Source organism: Glossina fuscipes, unplaced genomic scaffold (genome assembly GCF_014805625.2).
Source record: "Glossina fuscipes isolate IAEA_lab_2018 unplaced genomic scaffold, Yale_Gfus_2 308, whole genome shotgun sequence".
NCBI classification, from domain to species: domain Eukaryota; kingdom Metazoa; phylum Arthropoda; class Insecta; order Diptera; family Glossinidae; genus Glossina; species Glossina fuscipes.
Window position 1 is genome coordinate 917,742 of NW_023998651.1, and position 20,107 is coordinate 937,848.

General features: G+C 34.3%; 1 pseudogene; it reads left to right on the forward strand.

Annotated features, from left to right (window-relative positions):
- Positions 1-334: 334 nt before the first annotated feature.
- Positions 335-19,506, forward strand: LOC119643017 (annotated as a pseudogene).
- The last annotated feature ends 601 nt before the right edge of the window (positions 19,507-20,107 follow it).

Consider the following 20,107-nt stretch of genomic DNA (forward strand, 5'->3'; position numbering starts at 1 on the left):
CATTGTTTGTGCATCGCAAAGGAATTGAACATTCCCTTAAAAATTTCCCGCTCTTTTGGTGTTAAACCTCCCTGGATTTTGAAAGACTTCTCTTTTCACATCTCACTGTCTATGCACAAGAAAGAAGATACTCCAAATTACGTCTTCAGGAATCTAATAGCTGAATAAACCCAAGTATTGGAGAGTACTGGTTGGAATCTTTTGTACCCAGACGGCTCAAAATCTCCTGGTCTGCCTCTTGCTTGTGCCACACATCGGTCACATCGTTTATTCGGAAATGAGCAGGCTGATCGAGCGTCGAAGGATGCTGCTTCTGCTCCTCTAATTATGAATGATGTCATGGAAAAGTTGAGCCTTCAAAGATATTTTGGAAGAAAAGTTAAAGAGAAAATTGCAGAACAAAATTTAAAATACCATCATCAACTCTACTCTTCCATTAATCATCAATTAACTCCACCTTGAATGGAAATTGAAGAATTCTTCCTCCCCAATCTGATGTTGTGGACAAACTCTCACTATAAAGCACATTCTCTGCGACTGCCTTAACTTTTCCTTGGCTAGAAGTACAGTCCAACCTGTTTTTGTGCGGTGCTTTTTATGCGCTTTTTTTTGTGCGATTCTTTTTGTGCGATTCTTTTTTTTGTGCGATTCTTTTTGTGCGATTCTTTTTTTGTGCGGTATATGAATATCGACACATTGAATTTCGCCGAGAGGTTAGGTCAATCTGAACTGTGTTGGTATCACTTTTTTTGCTATCAGTGTGTATGTACACATCGCAACAGCCATTTTCATACCTATTGCATGGTTCAACGATTGCTTCGTACCAGAAGTTGAAAAATATATGATAGAAATGGATCGTCCTTTTAAAGTGTTGTTAATTGTTGACAATGCACCCGGTCATCCTTGTTTAGAGCATCCTAATGTACAAGTAGTGTTTTTACCACCCAATACGACTAGCCTTATACAACCATTGGACCAGGGCATAATCGCAACTTTTAAGAAACACTATGCGAAAATAACTTTCAGATACACTTTGAAAAACTAGAAAACTATGGAATAAGCCTGACTGAAGTATGGAAAAAGTTTTCGATTTTAGACTGCATAAACCACGCCACTGCAGCAATTACTCAAATAAAACAATACACTTTAAATTCGTGCTGGAAAGCGGTCTGGCCTGAATGTGTCATTAATAGAAATGTAACCGACAACACATTCACTTTATCATCAGATATCATTGCGCTAGCACATCAAATCTGCGGAGAAGGTTTTGACTCTTTCTGCGAAAATGATCTTATTGAAATGATTGAGGACGAAACCGTAAATGATAGTGACATTATCAATAACTTAACAGATCATGAAGACGGACAAGAAGAACCGGAATCTATTACAGCGGATAAAATATATGCAGGGACCCAGCTTTGCAGTAAATTGGAAAAGCATTTTCTTAAAATAGATAACAATTCTCAAAGAAGTTTGAAATTCCAAAAAGAGCTTCGATTGTGTATATCTGGCTATCGCGACGTTTACAAACAGCTGACCAAACGACCGTCGTCGCCGCCTACATGTTAACAAAAAATAAATCAACTATAGTATCTTCAAGTGACGAAAGCGATTACGAACCAGTTCATCGCAAAAATATGCGCGTTTTGAACTACGACGAGTAGTATTGAATTATGTACATTTTGAAACTTTCTCCTTGTTTAAAATTAGAAATTAAAATTTTTTTAAATGTTTCAATGTGTAATTTAATTATTTATTTTGTTTGGAAAGCACTTTCTTGCTATTTCGTGAAGCTTTGACATATTTTCTAAGTGAGACTTTATTTATGCGGTCCCTCTCTAACGCATAAAAAAATTTTCTTTAATATGCTGTGAACAATTATTTCTTATAGCTATTTATAAAGTTTTTGAATATTTTTTTTTTGTGCGATTCTTTTTCTGCGGTCCCTATCTACCGCACAAAAACAGGTTGCACTGTATTGCATTTGGAACGATTAACCCTTTGCACATTCTAAAATCAGCTTCAGGATAGAATATCAATTCAATATACTACTTTATTAATACTACTAAGCTCATTATCTAATGTACATTTATTTAAATTAGAGCCGATAGACTGTGTTGCTAGTACTCAATGTATTTTTTTAGTCTAAGAATTTATTTCATTAACCTAAAATTATAATAATAATAATAATAAAAATAAAAAAATGAAATTCGCTTTAGAAACTGTGTTAGATACGGTATAAAGAATTAAAGATTTCAGGAGTAAAGATTTTTATTTTCAGCTTAGAAATTGATAAGTTATTATTAAAATTGTATGTAAACTAACAATAAGATTAAGGAAAAAGTAGAAAAGCACCTAGCGAACCAAAACAGAAAAAGGATCAAAAAGAAAAATAAACAAACGGAAAAAGAAATGCAGCAATTATAGTTCGTTGATATGAGACTATCACGGCAGTTCCTGCTATAACGCTTACAGTCGTATTCTGGTGTTGCCATTGTTCGAGTATCATAAAATTTATGCTTGTGTTTGCTTTTCGTAATTGTTGGCATTTTATTTCCCATTTCATAATCTGAACACTAATTATGTATTTTTTAGTTAACTATCTCTCCTTTAGAATTCATTTAAAAAAAATAATGACAAAGCAAGGGATAAATTTCATGTTTGTTTGCCTAAAATGATGCAAGCAATAACAACACGATATAAACGTAAATAAAAACGAAACGATGAAAAATTTTTAACGAAATGAAATAAAGTGAAATATTTGGCACTTTTAACAAAAAAAAAACATTAAAAAATATTAAAAATTGCATCTAATGAGTTGCAGTGCCCTTTGAACCGTCGCGTACTTACACATATTATGCGGAATGGAATGACCTGAACTTCTAATGAGTTATGGATAGTAAAGTGCCGGCCATTTTGATTGTAAATACATAAAGTTACGCACATTAGCTTAGCATTGCAAGAGAAGCAGTTTGTGAAGTGCGTACGTGCGCTATTAAGCAAAAATTAATAGTGATCTAACATGAAGAAAAAGAACAATAAGTAAGTATTTCTCTGATTAATTCCATAGATTCTTTTCAGTAATCACTGGCACATGCAGACAAATTACAACGGGACAAACGGAGGCAATGCTGTCTTTCATCGTGCACCATCCAAACATGATCACAAATTTCAACCGAAATACTGTCGAACTAAATTCAATGCGTTTACCAAAAAAAAATACCAAGATCGTTAAAACTAAGTGTTCAGAAATTATACTAACATTTTGTTTGCATTCGTTTTATTTTTACACCTTTTCCGAGTTTAGCCGAACCACAAATTCATGTCGAAAAGAATATTGAGTTTCAATAAATTATCCCAAAAAAGAACCGGAGGAGCGCCAAGGGAGCAAGTGGTATTGACTGCACAGAAAGAGTGAATTGTCGAGATTATCCTTTATATTCAATTTTCACAAAATGTATCTTAAAATGCATTTATTCCTTATCTTTTATATCTACTCGTCGAGTGGTGGGTTTTAATCATTTATTGATCCTTTGCGCTTTATCAGTGATAGCAACAGTGCCGAGTTAAGAGAATTAGTTACATAATTGGAGTAAAAAAAACCAATTTACTTGCCTTTCATATATTAAAAACTTCTTGCTTGGTTCAGCTGTTGGTAACTAAAAAATTTTGTTTGGTACTTATTTTATTTTCAAAATTGTGGCTGGTTTCTCTTATATATGCAACTTGAAACAACCAATACTAACAACCTGGACTTGTAACATGCTGAAAAGTGGATTACAAGCCATGTCATCCTTTTTTAGTTTGGACGCTTATGCTTACACAACAGATTACTAAAAACCACAAAAAGATAATAAGAACCACCGTTCATCTCACTGGCAACAAAATATGGCCTGTGATCTGTCAGTGATAGTGCGCAGATTAAAGCTGTTAACCTTAAAATTCTGTCATAAACAATTTCGAAAACAGAAATTAAGTATGGATAAAGTGTAGAAAAATACCAGGGTACAATATAGAACATTTTTAAATGTTAATTCTGTGCAATTTCCAGTTTTTTAATAGGAACAAACCGGAACAGCTTAAAGCAGGAAAGAATGAAATATAATTTCGATAATCAATTTCTTGCTGCTTATGTTTAAATTTTCATTTCTATTAATGAATAGATAAAGATTTTTGGTAGTTAACTTCATGAATAACGTTGCTAATATGGCAGTTTAAGTTCAGTTTAGGATATCATATTATACCTAAATATTTAACTTCACTCTCCTAAAGGATAGCAATGCCATCCATTTTCAAGACATGTTGGGCGTACGTTTACGAGTAAAAATATCACTTGAGCCTTATGACCATCAAATAGAATCTCCCTTTTTTTGAAAATCGCGTCCGTTTAAACAATTGCCGCTTACAGATAGTCAATGACGTCATCACCAAAGATTACGGAACTAAGAATCGCAGCGTCGTCCACAAAAATTAAAACCATGCATTCACTTGGTAGTGACATTTTTAAAGTGCAAATATAAAAGAGCATAGGTGATGCACAAGCTTGCGACCAACCTGTTTTAATTGCAATGAACTGGGAAAGCAACGGTCGCAGATAGACGTTAAAACATCTTTCAAAAGGGTTGTAGCGTCCGCGTAGATGTGTGTAACTGGCTTCCGTCAGTCGGCTTTGTTCCTGCTCTTCATAAATGTAGTAGAGCTATTCATAATAACGGAATTCCGTTAATTAAGGACTATTTTCATAATTCTCTGCTCAAACAGTAGTACTATTTAGAGGGAGAATTTTGAAATGAGAACAAGGTCCGAAATCCGTATGTATAGCATTACGGTAGTTTTTTTAATATAAAATGCAAGATAAAAGGTGTGCGATAAAGAGTTGAGGAGTGCAAGCTTTTAAAGTTGGAAGAAAAACAATCACTACGGATTAATGTGCTCGTAAGAAAAGAATAAAATTAGGGTATATAAATTAAGTTACATAAATATGGATATACACGTATATATACGTAGTCAATAAATAGCATGAAATCAAAAAAGTGCCTGAACAATAAAACTAAGAAACGCTATTAATAAACAAATGTACATAGCATATATATGAATTGAACGTAATTTATGCTTAGTTTTAATTCCGTGTTTTAACGCGACTTGTAAATAAAAATCGAATTGATGCAGAAAAGAATAAAAAGAAAAAATGGTGAAAATATTTTAACGCAAACAGGGAATTTTAAAGGATAAAAAAAAAAAAAAAATTAAAGTTCTGGTCAACCTGCAAAACAATCTTCATACTTTCAATTTTTCCATTACGCTGCAGTAGCAGGATGTTTTCTAATAATATTCACCATAATAATGCCATCAATGCACCGTTTTGTGTCGCTGTATATGGTGAGTTTGCATCATCACTTATGGATCGTACCGTTGGCATTGGCACGTCTTCGACAACCTTCTTCTTGCCAATATTTGGTGGGGGAAACAATCTCGACTGATGTCTGCAAAGATGGATCATCATCAAGCTTAAGACTCCTAAGGAACGTATTGATCATCGTGTTGATTGTTTTCTTTTTGCGGAATGGTATTTGATGGGTTACAATACGGAACGTATTGATAGTGTGCCAGCATCTTTCACAATTAAGTCATCGACAAATGGTACCGTAGATAGGGTATTTGATTTGTATTAGATTTTCTTACACGTTGACATTTACGTAGCTTTTAGATTAATGTCTATTATTTTCGTGTTTGTTCACATATATGATTAAGGGAATATAAAAAAAAGAGATTAAAACACAAATTAAGTGAAATTACTATTATGCTAATAGAAATTAAACATTTTCTTCTATATAGCCGGGATATATGCATGTGTGCGTGTGAGCATAGGAAAATACCTTTGGGTATTGACAACGAGAATCGCAGACAGGTTCAGTTATTCGTGGCTTAAAATATTCCTTTCTTTTTGATATGATATATATATGTACATATATATAAAGAGAAGGAGAAGGAATGGAAAGCAAAAGAAAAAAGGAAGAAATGTGAGTGTATCTGACCCAATCTGGCAGCGAAAAACTTTAATCCAGCCACTACCTATATATATTACAGGCTTTATACGATTTTAATAAGAAGAAAAAAATTTTTACGAAGCATTTTTAAAGTGAGTTCAATGTGTCAAATTGATTTGAAAGCAACTTTGATAAAAAAAAAGCAAAACCATTCCAGCAGAACTTTCAAAATTAAAGTTTGATTAACAAAATGAAGAATTTGGAACAATATTATGCTCCTTTTTGAATCCAAACAGTTGCTAAAGAAATATGTAATTGTCATTGATATAGGAAATAAGCTTCTCTTTGGAGATATTTTTCAAAATTTTAGTAACTAGCGAAAGCAGGCTTATCAGCTGTAACGGATATGCCTGCAAATCTTCCGTCTGTCTGAATATCGAACTACAACCTTATTTTTAGAGATACTCTTAAGTGCCACTCGAAGAAGTTCGGAGGTTATAGAAACGAACGCACACATCATTGCTGAGCTAGCTAGTTGGGGAGATATGTGTGGGTCGTAAATGTTTGTGTCACGGACACTTCGCAGACGGTTACACCTAAAAGGAATGCACATACTTTACCCTTATATTAATAAACGTACGGACGAAACCTACTTGCCGGAACGGCAGATCATAAGCCCTGGGTCATTCTGCACGCTACCCCACCTATCATTCCCTTCGGCCCATGATTTCTAACGTGAGAACACAAAGTTGGGGCCCAATGACCATCTAACCTCATGTTGCCAAAAAATAACTCTAGCACATTTTTGTTTTTTTCTCTTAATTCATATCACTTTCAATAGGAAAAACAATATAAATGTCTCTACATCAGTTTGGCAACTCTGCGCGTGTCTTGTAGTCGCGTTTTTATTCTGTCAACAAATATATCAATTTTTTTAGTTATATTTCTTAACTTTTTGCTTTATTCGTGTTTAAATTTAAAAAATTCTCTAAAAGAATAAAGTGTGAATTTATTGTATATGAATTTATTAACCATTTATGTGAAAAAATCATTTTGGTTTATTGTAAGCAACTATTGAGCTCTTGGTAAAAGTCTCTCTTTTTGCCTTTTAATCTGTGTTTACAGTTTCCGTTAGTTTTCGCTCTATATTTACAGTGGGCAGGGAAGTGAGAAATTTGCTTTAATTTTCCTGAAAATTTGTGCCGTGGAAAAATAATTTTTTTTTGTTTTTCTTTTTCGTTTTTTTTTTTTCCTTCTTAAGCTACTTTTTTTGTTTTCAATGGACATGGATTGTTTATTTACTCCATGTCGTGCGAAAACTGGCCCTGAATCTGAACGATTCATTTCTTGCTGGTTGTGTGATCGTTTTGGACATGCAAAGTGTGCTGGTATTACCGGCCGTGCTGCTGATGCAGTCCTTGACCCTTCTAAAGGTTTACGATGGTCATGTCCTGACTGTAGAAAGCGGGATATTGATTTCTACAAGCTCTTCACGGAGACGAGAAATTGTTTCTCAGATTTGAGCAAAAATCTCGGCTCTTTGTGGGAGAAGTTTGAATTAATCAAGACTAGGTTTGATGAATGTCGGTATATTGCGCAGTCATCTTCCTCTCCAGTTAACATAGTCTCAACACATAGCGTAGCGTGTGGTTCGTCACCTCCTAAGTCCGTTTCGTTGGTGCAAGTTAGCGATTCCCTAAAGGCTACAAATAATGTTAGTGTTTCTGCTACGGCTGAGTCGGTTGGTAACATAGATGTTACAAATAGTCCGAGAAGTCCTTCTGGCTTGAGCTATGCTGAAGTGGCAAGGGTATCTCCTCCCATAGATGTCACTCAATCTTCTCAGGCGTCATCGCCCAAAACTAATAAGGGTAATAGTAAATCGTCCTCTCCTCCTCGCTGTTCGGGTGTAAATGCTGGTCGCCAAACTGAGCAAGCTGCTCGTGCAAGTGTGGTTACCCCCTCTATATTTTCCCCAACTCATAACTCCCCATCCGTTAACCCTGCTGCTCCCAGTACTGACGACATATGCTTGAAGGCAGTTCCTCCCAGAAAGGCCATATTTGTGTCAAGACTGGCACCAGATACATCTGTTGAAAACATAAGGGGTTATCTGGCTGCGAAAGCCCCTTCTGTCAATTTAAAGCGAGTTAGTATTTTCAAACTGGGTCCTTCTCAATCTAGAGCTATCTCATCTTTTAAAATTCTAGTTCCGACCGAAAATATGGATTTGATTTTAAATAAAACTTTGTGGCCGGTTGGATCATTAATTAAGGAATTTATCCCTCGGGACCGACCCCGTAATGCGAATGCATTAGCTCTTTCCCCTTCAAAAAACTAAATACTTCTTCAGCCTCATTTTCTCTCATTTATCAAAATGTTAGGGGCCTAAACTCAAAAATTCGTTCTACCTTCCTAAATTCAGTGAGTACGGAGTTTTCCTGTCTGGTCTTCACTGAAACATGGCTGAAGCCAGTTCTACATTCGTCGGAACTTTTCCATAATTCGTTTCAAGTTTTCAGAAACGATCGTTTGTATCGCAATGGTGGTGGTGTTTTAATTGCTATTTCTACGGCACTCCCCACCTATTCGTTTGAATTTCCAACTACTCCCGATGTTGAATTTATCGCCATTCGAGTGAAATTTCCTAACAAACACTTATATGTGACCTGCTCCTATATTCCCCCAAATTCGGATATCTCTGTATATAAGAAACAGGCCGCCCTCATTTGTGAAGTGGCCAAGCAATCTAAATCTACCGATATAGTCCTTGCGTTGGGTGACTTCAACTTGCCTCAAGTCAATTGGTTTTACAGTGATAGTTCTGGCTGTTTGATTCCTTCCTCAACATCTGATAAAGCCGTTGTGTTCTTCAATGAATTATTTGATAATAATTTAGTTCAATACAATGGTACCCCTAATTGTAATGGGAGATTTCTTGATCTCTGCTTTGCAAATTTTCCTGAGGTTTGCGTTAATCGTTGTCTTCCGTTTAGTTTACCTGAGGATCCATATCATCCAGCATTGGGTGTTTCCTTTCATTACAAGTATGTTGGTTCGTTGAACCTCTATAACGTTCCAAATTCAAATTTTTCATATCAACGTTATGATTTCCATAAAATCAATGTTTCCATACTAAAATCTCATCTTTCTCATTTTGTGCTCGATTTGTCAGAGGGAAGCATTGATAGCTTACTGTCGTCGTTCTACAATGTATTAAATCAAGCTATTTCTGCATCCGTTCCGATCAAGCAGTCCCGTCCTCGAAGTAAGGATCCCCCGTGGTTTAATAAGACAATTAAATACTACAAGAATAGGAAAAACAAGTTGTTCAAAAAATTTTCGAAAAGTGGTTCTTCTTTCGACTATTTCGCTTACTCTGTTGCAAGGCATAAATTTAATTCCCTCAACCGCCAATACTACTGCAGATACCTTCAGTTTGTTAAATCCTCCTTGTTTGCTAACCCTAAATACTTTTTTAAGTTTGTTAATTCCAAAAGAAAAATCTCCATAAACCCGTCGTTTGTGTCTTTTAATGGCTCCGAGTCCTCGGATGATTTTGAATCCTCAAATCTCTTTGCGGAATACTTCCGACAGAACTTTTCAACTGCCAATTTTGATTTATCGGAAAATTATCCATATTCGATTTCTAATTCGGTTTCAATTCCTAACTTTGTTATATCGGAAAATGACGTTTTTGAAGGATTGAACTCTCTGAAATATAATTGCTCGCCGGGACCCGATGGCATCCCCTCATGTGTACTTATATCTTGTGCTGGCGAGCTTTGTGATGTTATCTCAAAGATTTTTAATAAGTCTTTGAATTTAGGTGTTTTCCCTTTGTGTTGGAAGACTTCTTTCCTTATTCCTATTCACAAAAGTGGTAGTAGGCAACTTGTAGAGAACTACAGAGGCATCGCCAAGTTGAGTGTCTTACCTAAACAGTTCGAGCGAATTGTGGCTCAGCATATAGCCTTTTCTATGAAATTGTATATTTCTCCTTTCCAGCATGGTTTTCGAAAGGGAAGATCTACGGTGACCAATCTGTTGGAGTTTACTTCTCATGTTTTCAAGGCTTTTTCTAGTGGTTCTCGCACTGATGTCATTTACACTGACTTTAGCAAGGCGTTTGATATGGTTAATCATAGACTTCTTAGATTTAAAATCCAGACCTCTGGCTTTCCTCTCTTCTTAGTTGAATGCTTAAGCTCTTATCTGTATGGTAGATCATTCAGGGTTTTGTTTAACCTCATTACCTCGGATGAATTTCCCGTGACGTCTGGCGTACCTCAAGGTAGCCACTTGGATCCTATTTTATTTAATCTTTACATCAATGATTTGCCCTCCGTGATTAAATTCAGTAAGATTTTAATGTATGCTGATGATGTGAAACTGTTTACTTCTTTTTCCGTAGAATCGCAATCACATCATCTTCAAAGTGATTTGAACAATTTGGTTGCATGGTGCTCCCTCAATCTTCTGAAGCTAAATCTAAATAAATGTAAGAAGCTTTCTTTCTTAAGAAGGAAGTCGTTTAGTACCCAATACTTCATTGATTCGCACAGGTTGGAAGACGTCGATTCGTTCATTGATTTAGGCGTTCTATTCGATTATAGGTTACGTTTCAATTTGCATATTGAGTCCTCGTTAAGCAAAGCTAGGTCCGCTCTCGGTTTTATAAAGAGGTGGTCCAAAGAGCTTGATGATCCTTATATTACTAAAAGGCTTTACACATGTTTGGTTAGACCTATTCTTGAGTATGCCTCTGTTGTGTGGTCTCCTTCATATAGATGCTACGTTGGTTCAATTGAATCTATACAAAAGCAATTCTTGCTGTTTGCACTTAGGAATTTGGGTTGGGACCCGATTTCCCCTCTTCCACCCTATGAAAATAGGTTGCTTCTGTTATCCTTACCGTCACTCGAGAAACGTAGATTTGTTCTTGGGGTTTCCTTCCTAATCAAATTAGTAAATGGTGCAATTGATTCGCCCGCATTACTTCGTGAGATTTGCTTTAATGTCCCTAACCGCTTCTCTAGGTACTTTATGTTGATAAAGCTTAGTCAATGCAAATATAACTTTGAACTGTTTAACCCGCTCAGAGTTGTTTGCAAGAACCTAAATGATGTCTATCATCTATTCTCATTAACGGACTCTTTAAAGTCCATTAAAGCAATATTGCTCAACAAGCGCGATTTACCTATGTCGTACTTAAACTGATTTAACCTTAGATTTTGTCATTATGAGTCGAAAATTAATTTGTTGTTAACAATTATCGGTTGCCAAGCTTATGCATGTTTGCGATGGCTTAGGGGTTCACTTGCAATTTGGTCCTGTATCGGTTGTGGGCGTGGCTCTATGCTAATTGTGTACATGCTTTTTTTTTTTTTTCTTTTTTTTTCCTCCTTATTTGTTTTATTGTACTTATACTAAGCTTTATTATTAAATAATTTTAAGATTTACTTTAGAGTCAATTGAACTCGACTGCCATTTTGTTTTAGTTGAGTTTCTTGTATAAGTGGAATAAATAAATAAATAAATAAATTAATTAATTAAAAAGAAATGGATCAAATAATTTGTAAGTATATAAGAATGATTGCATAAATTATGTTATCCACTAAACAAATTCTATATATAAACAATATATACATAAAATAATGAAGCTGAGCACATAAATTCTCAGCGCTTAAAGACTTTGATGTCGTAAATTCGCAAGATTTAACAAAATTGATGACGTAAATTCTGAGCACTAAACAAATTTTATGATGCAAATTCTCAGTACTTAACAAATTTGAAGAAAAGAAAATATTTCTTATTATTGTCATGACTTATTCTTACACACATTCCCATACAGATATATGTAATAGGTACATTTGTTCAAAATTGCTTATTTAGAACAGGTTTTTATTGGTAAATCGGTAGAACGCTAAGATACCGGCGACATTTTTATATGAATTAAATCATTTATGTCAATATACCTTTTAAACTGTAAATTTGTCTATTGGCGATCGGATGATAGCAAAACGACAATAAAATCTGCAAAGCACGTATTATATATTATTTATAAAAAAATCGATTCCTTTTTCACGTAATTGCTTAACCATAAGTTATTAATTCGATTATGACTAGGTGAGTTTCTTATAACGACAGCGATTTTGTCGCTAAGATAAATGGATGATGGCGTAATAATAATGGCATCAAATTGCTCAATAACACATCACTTCATTAACGATAGCAACATTACTAAAGGAGTCCGAGAGGAATGATGATTGAGATTGAAAGTGTTAAAATATTACATTTTGCTTGTTGAAAACGATAGAACTAATTGTTTTGTTTTGGAATCGGAAATATGTTACAATTTGCAATGTTCCTAAAGGGAGTTGAAACTTTCTCCACAGAGAAGAACAAAAAATTCCAAGATTAATTTTTATAAATTGCAATTTTTTTCAGAATTCGTTTATTAAGATTCTCCATTTGAATATTGTAACGTCCGCGATCAAACTTAGGGTGAAATGTCAGTTAGTCTGTTTTTGCCGAAAACGTAGCAATAACGGCATCCCGTTATGCAAAATCGCGTGATTTTGCGGTTTGGTCCTTTTTTCTTTGCAAGAATAGCGGCTAGCCAACGCAAAGAAGAAGAGAGAGAAATAAAGGAAAAAGAAGAAATCATGCGAAAAGATTAGGTTTTGGCTTTTTTTTGGATCGATAAGCGGGCGAATCTGGTTTTGGCAGTGCAATCGAAAGGTTCTGATTTATCGTGAAAAATTTATAGTTGATAGAAATCAAAATACTCTGATATGTGTCATTATGTTGTGTTAGTAAAATAGATTACTTTAAAAACAGGACAGTAGAATATGCATTAAAGCATTTAGTGGCATATGAAAGAAAAAAAAAACAGAAAAAACAAAAATTGTGCAGTAAATATTTAAAGAAAAATTTGTAAAATTCTTTTAGGATGGATTTTTTTTTTTGAGTAAAATAGATCAACTTGAAAAAAAAGACGAAAAAAGGAAAATTAAATGTATTAACAAACTTGGAAAAGAGAAAAAAACTAGTTACGGTTCAAGCCAAAGTGTAGCTTAAACTTATTTAAGAATATTAAGAAGAGAAAAAAAAAATAAAATCAAGGCCTGCTAGTAAAACATACACAAATATTACTATGGATATGCACAAACTTTTATGCAAATCGCGTTAAATACCAAAATATTGATAAGCAAAATTTAACTAAAGATAAGAAACAACAACGATTAGAAGACCAAGGAAACGCGTTAAGGTGACGTTGAAAAGTGGTAGGGTGCATTAAAGTGAGCTTCAAGAAGAAAGAAAAATTTAAAGATACCACACTATTTTTGGGTTCTGTTAAAATAAAAAAAATAAAAAAAAAAGAAATAAGCAAATTAAAGACTAATAAAGGTTAGAAGTGTGAGTTAACGTGGAGCGTTTGGTTTCGCAATTTACAATCGGGTGTCATGCATACCATTTTTTTTGTTGAAGATACCGTTTTCGGTTGGAATACTTTGTAGATGTGTACACAGAAATAAGTTAGATATACATACCCCTATGTACACCTAGCAACGAATAAATGAACATTTTGCTATATATGTAGAAGCCCGTATTGCATTAACGAAAAGCAAAATTGAAATAAAAAAAAAGCAAATAAATGCAAAGACATCTAATGTTAAGAAATGTGTAAAAGTCGAAATAAAATAATATTATAATAAATCTTATAATAAATCAATAAACAGTGAAAATAAAATATTCTTATTTTATTTATTGCTACGGTTTGCTAGAAGCACGTATGTAAAACGGAAATCAAAGCTATCAGTGAAATTGCCCATGAACCGAATCGAGATATGCAGAAGTGAAACATCCCAAAGAAGCTAACCTACTCAATGTGAAAACTAGGAACATTCATAACATTTGAGAAGAATTGCTAATGAATGGATTCTCGAGCAAATGTGTAAAAACTCGGTTTAACCAAAGGATAATTTTGGAAGGAGGTGCTTATTGGAGAAAGGAGAAAAACGCAGCGGTTCTTTTCATTGGGGCAAAAATGCGGTAAGGGCTGGCGCTGCCACGAGATATAGAGAAACGTTTTGCTACTGCATGCTGCCTCAGGTATTCTTAGGTAAGAAGTAGGTTAAGTCCAAATGTGCGGCTAGGCGCCACCCACTACTGCGGTAGCAGGAGTGCGATGAGAGAGACTGTAGGGAGACATGGGACAGATACAGACGGACTAAGGAGAGAACAACGGACGGCGTACAGGACAGACGGCATAATTAGCTAGCGTAAGTGCAAGTTTTTTTCTAGTTATTACTTTAATACAGCTAATGTTTCTTTTGGTGATACGGAATCGCGGGCCAAGAGTAACCACTCTACCTTAGAAGAGCTAGGAAACGTAGTAACATTACAATGTGTTCCTCAAGATCTAAAAACTGCTTCCAGCTTCATATAAGCATTATTCCTTATTTTTATTAGATGGATAATATAATTAGGAGAAGATTTTTTTAGCGGATTAGACATGTTCTTCAGGACGTTCAAATTTAAAGCAGAATGAATCACATTCTTGAGTATATTAATTTCATATTAGGTGGAGTAGTTAACCGATGTTTCCTTTTTTACGAAAAACGCGATATTCCGACTTCTGGGATATTGGCGGAAACAAATAAACAGCTCGATTTTAACCGTTTCTTAGAAATTAGGAAAAAATGAATATTGTAAATAAGTAAAAGTTACTGTTTCTTGTTGCAAATGTCATGAACATTCTATTAATATCTTTAGTCATTGATATAGGAACATGCAGGCCAAGCAAATGGTTACTCTAAATTATAAGTGTTCGTTTTACAATTTTTTATATATTCTATAATACATAAGCGTGTACGTTAACTTGCAAAGACCACTGGTAACATAAAGACTGCAGTATGCTGGCATGCTGACGATAATGATATTGGTTATAATAATGATGACATTTAACGCTTACAACAACGACAACGACTGATGCCTTCATAAGCGATTTCGCTTATAAATGTTCTTATGTTTATGCGATCATATTTAAACTTCCCAAGCCAAAGTCACCTTACACTCACACCTACACACTTATTTTGTCGTCTCTTAAGAATTAATTCGTATACGGTTTTATTACTTATTCTAGCAAAGTTATTTTAATACATTAAATCTAGCATTGTCGTCACCCAAATTACAATTCTCAAAATTACAAATCAACTAGTTTTTCACAATCATTATTATCTTAAAAAATGGTAGCGAGTTATTTTTCTTTTCTTCATTGCAATTAATGTTCAACTACAGCATTTAAATAATTATTATTATTATATTTTCTCTTTAAAATAAGGATTCACATTAGCAAACTTTTAATACTCGCTTTTATATCGCCACATTTTTTTTCACAAGCATGTATTGCCATCACTATGGAGCACTAGTTATATATGCACTATTTGTTGGTAATTGAATGCACAATAAAAAAAAATGCTTAAAACGTCATTTCTAAAAGCATTCTTGACTATGTCAATGTAACGGCTGCGCTATGCACCTTTGAATAGGCTTGTCTTTTTCGTCTTCGTTTGCCAATTTTTCTTTTGATTGTGGCGTTATTATATTATCTTTTATTCAAATCTTCTAACTGTATCAAAAAAATGTGTATATATAATAATAAAAACAAATTGGGCCTCTTGATAATTTGACCGATGTATTTTGCTTTTCAAGTTGTTTTCCTTAAAAAAAAAAAATTCTTTTAATTAAAGCACGGTAAGAATAGTTCAACCTGTGAGGCCTTGCTAAAATTTTCTTCAAAACTTTTAAAATAAAATATGTACTGAAGATATGTCAATAAATCTGACCTGATTTTTTCCTGTTATACGAAAAGTTTCTAATGCGAGCTCTTTTTCATTTAAAAGCCATATTCATTTACAACACTTCAGCACACAAATTTTGAATCGAGTCCTTCTTGTTTAAAAAAATGTCGAACGTCACGAATATTTAATTTCCCTGTCAAACAATAGCGCGCACTTGCTTCGAGAGCGCGGTTGTTTGATCCCAACGGATGCAGAAACAGCTAGGTGTAATGTATTATAGAACGAAGACAATAAGATTTCAATATTTCCAGCAGAGAAATCAATCATAATGTGCGAAAGATGAGATTTAAACATAATGTTTATTGGTGGAAGTTGGATTTGACACATTAGAATGGTACAACGGTTAATCATTTTTGTAATGGAAGGAAATACAAAATCAAACAGTCTGCCATTACAGTCATGAGTATGGTTGTATTGAAGTAAATTAAAACATATTAATTCATTGAAAAACAGAGTAGCCTTATCGGATATTGAAGTAGGTCCTAAATGGTCACTATAACCTGAGATTACTGATTCTTTTGGAGCTAAAATAAATAAATGTCTAACAAGAATTAATAATTGGACTGCCAATTCTTACCAATTCTCTTTCTCTCTCTGTCTCTGTAGACGCGGACAAATCAAAACGTGTTCTTTTTAAACGCCTTTCACTTAATGGCGTCAGTCTTGAAACGAATATATTGAATGCGTGCAGTCTATACGATATGTCGGGATAGTACTCGATAACAAATTTAAACTTTAGCTCCCAGCTTCAAAGATTTGCGTGTGTTTGCGACAAATATGCAATCTATATATTTACCTACCAATCAGCATCAAACTTAAACAAATTAATGCATTGAAAAGGCACCGAATGTGCCTTATCTAAGTTATTCATAAAATCGTGTAGCTTATCTACAAAATCCGTCTCAGAGATCGTCTTTTGTTGGGACCTTTTTAAATATGTCTTTTAGAGATTATTTTCTTATTTACTTATTTTTACACCTTATTTTAAACCTTCCGCCCGTTAATATTCGATTTAAGTTTACCAGATCTATTCTTAGACACAAGCCATATTTGAGCAGTAGCAATAACAAGACAAACTATTAGGATAGGAATCACAATAATAAGAACAGAAATTATAGTAATAAAACCCACTTCAACGCCAGAAATCAGATTAAAGTTTTCAGGAGGATATTAGAATAGAAAAATCATCAAAAATCCCCTATTGCATTCTAAAACAACCCAATGTATGTGTATTAATATTCTTGATCGACAAGGATCAGATGTATTGCTTGGAAAAATCAAACTCAGAGGAATCACAAATGAGCCTCGATTTGCTTTACCTGACTAGTCCAGTGCTGTTCGCAAAATAAAAAAGGAATAAATTAGGACGATAATATGTAGGGAATCGTGAAAGTCATAGGCGTCATGCTAGATCCTAGTGTCAGTCTGTACTGTTCTCTTGTCCGTTAGTCTGTGCTTATGTGTCTATTGATCCGTTAAGTCACCAAGGTTACACCCACTCACACACACACATACACATTCTCATGAAACCATGTTTGCCGGTTAAGCCGTAGGCATTAATGTTACATTCCTCTTTTTTTTGGTGGAATTAAACTAAATTAAGAACTCACAAATAAAAGTAACTACTTAGCACAGCGTCATAATACTACTTTTGCTTTCTGCTGCAGTCATCGCGCTTACCCTACCAACTTAGATGTATGTTTTTTTCCTCCCTTTGAATTTTTTTTTGGCTTGCACCATGCATACTTTCCTTTTTTGCGATTTATATACATATACATGTATGTATGTATGTATGTATACATGTGTATATGCATATGTCTCTATATATGTATTGATAGGACCCAAAGTCGTCCCTCGTTTTGGTTTCATGGATTCTCCGTCTCTGGCTGGGGAGGGAGGGACTGCTAGAGAGTAAGCTAGCATAAAAATAGAATAGGCATCGCATAAGAATAGGATAGGCCTAGCATAAGAGTAGGATAGACATAGAATAAGAATAGCTTAAGACAGAATAGGAATAGATTAGCTTAGATTAAGAATAGAATAGTATAGATTAAGCGTAGGCGAAGGATAGGTTAAGAGTAGGATATAAAAATAGGTTAAGTTAGTCCAGTTTCAGTAATAAACCGAGTGAGTTGCATTTGACCCGTAGATATAGTAAGTCGACGTGTAGCAAGAAAAAGATAAAGTGTAACAAAGAGGAAATTCACAGAATAAACCAATGCAACCAATAAATTTCTTGTGTTTCCTTGCCTGGGCCGCTGAGCTGCTCCAGCCATAAGGATAAGGACGAAACGTGCTCACAAGTGGCGCCCGAGCAGTGACCTTTATCTTAGAAACACAAAATAAAGTTTTCAAAAAAAAAAAACAACCAAAAAATAATCGACAGCACCTTTAAACAAATATAAAGGATGCAAAAGAAACAAAAAACCCACAGTGGACAAGCTAAAGAAAATATCAATAAAAAAAACAAAAACAAAGAAGTATCGAAGAAGTGCTCGCCGCGAAAAACCCGCTATACCAAATACGGCGAATTGAAGAGAAAAGAGTTATCGTAAAAATGCCAAGAGTAGAACAAGATCGGAGAGCCATGCGAGCAATTTTGATGGAACTAACTGAAAGTGTGAAGGTTTTCTTTGTGATCGAATAAAAATTAAATTCGTGTTTTGAAAGTACACAAAAAAAAAAAAAAGAAAATGAGAAGCTAAAACGGAAAAGGAGAACTAGATATATTAAATAAATTAATTACAAATGTGAAAATAAATGCACTCATTGAAGCAAACTATTCAAAATAAGAAAATATAATAACCCAGTGGTAACTTTGCGACATAGAAATATCCTTCCATTAAATATGAAAAAAAGAGTTTTATAAAAAATAAGCAAAACAGCACGAGGCAAGCGAAATAAAAGTGAAAAAAAGGAAACAGCTAATGAAAAAAAAGTGGAGAACTTATACACAGGCTATGGAAGAAAACAACAAAAAAGGAGCAAATGAAGGTCAAGTCAGATCACAAAACTACAAAATTCTTGTTCTTCCCTAACAAAAGTTGCTGATCAAAAAAAAAAAAAAAAAGAAGAAATATTAATTAAGAAATAAAGAAAAGAATCAGTAATGTGTATCTATATTTTCCAAATGAAAAAGAACAAAATCGAGGAAAATTCATTTGCAACAGAACTAATAGAAAGACATTGATGGTGCCTAAACAACGCATAAAAATAAAATTAAAAAGAAAGCCAACAATTATCCCATGTTAAGGAGTATATACCCGTACACACGCGCACAAGAGGATTACAACCGATCCAATAACAACCACAACAGTAATAACTACGGCAACGGCAATAACGATAGAGAAAGCAACAATCAAACATTCCGAAAGCTTGGACCAAGTTTTGTGGGAAGAGATTAAACAACGCCGATCTCCTAGCAGCAACACCGACAAAAGGAAAGGAATACCGGAAGAATTTGAACCTAAATTTCATTTCTTTTACAATGAATAAAACAAACACTACCTTTCCTTTTCTTTCAGTTGCCCAAGTCGACAACAACAACAACAACAATAACTTCAACAACTTCATCAACATCAGGACAACAACAAGAGCACCAACAGCAGGTATCTTCACCACTACAACAGGGTGTGAGTTCAGGTCAGTAAGCAACATATAGGCAAAAAACGTGGAATATATGTTGAGAGTTTACCCGACCCCTAGCGGTGAAGCTTAAATAGACAAAAAAAAAAGGAAAAGGAAAACCTAAAAGAAAATTTAACAAGCGATAGCGAAGTACTTTTTTTCCTTTTAATATAAATTAAATTAAACCCAACCAGAAATCCCAAATACTACAGAGGTCAACGCACAAAAATACCATCATAATAGTAGTAGGTGCAATAATCCTAAAACGCTAGTAGGCCTTGGAACGCTCAAGAGTTACGGGAAATTATTAATAAAGCCAAGAAAAGAAAATATTTTAATTGTGAAATTTGGGAAATAAGAAGTAAATAATTATCGCAAAAGTGAAAGTTCTTACGAGAATATGAATTGTCCTTATTATGTTGCTATTGTTTTGTACGTCATTTGTAAGAGTGTTCACGGGCATAACATTTAGGGCTTTGCCACTGCAACCAAATGTCTAAACGGTCGATTCAGTTGAAAGGCGAATATTAACGATCGAGCAGCGTAATTCTGAGTGATTGTGAAAAATTGAAGTTCTGAAAATCTAACCGAAATTTAGCTAGCAGCACTGCGAATGACCTGCAT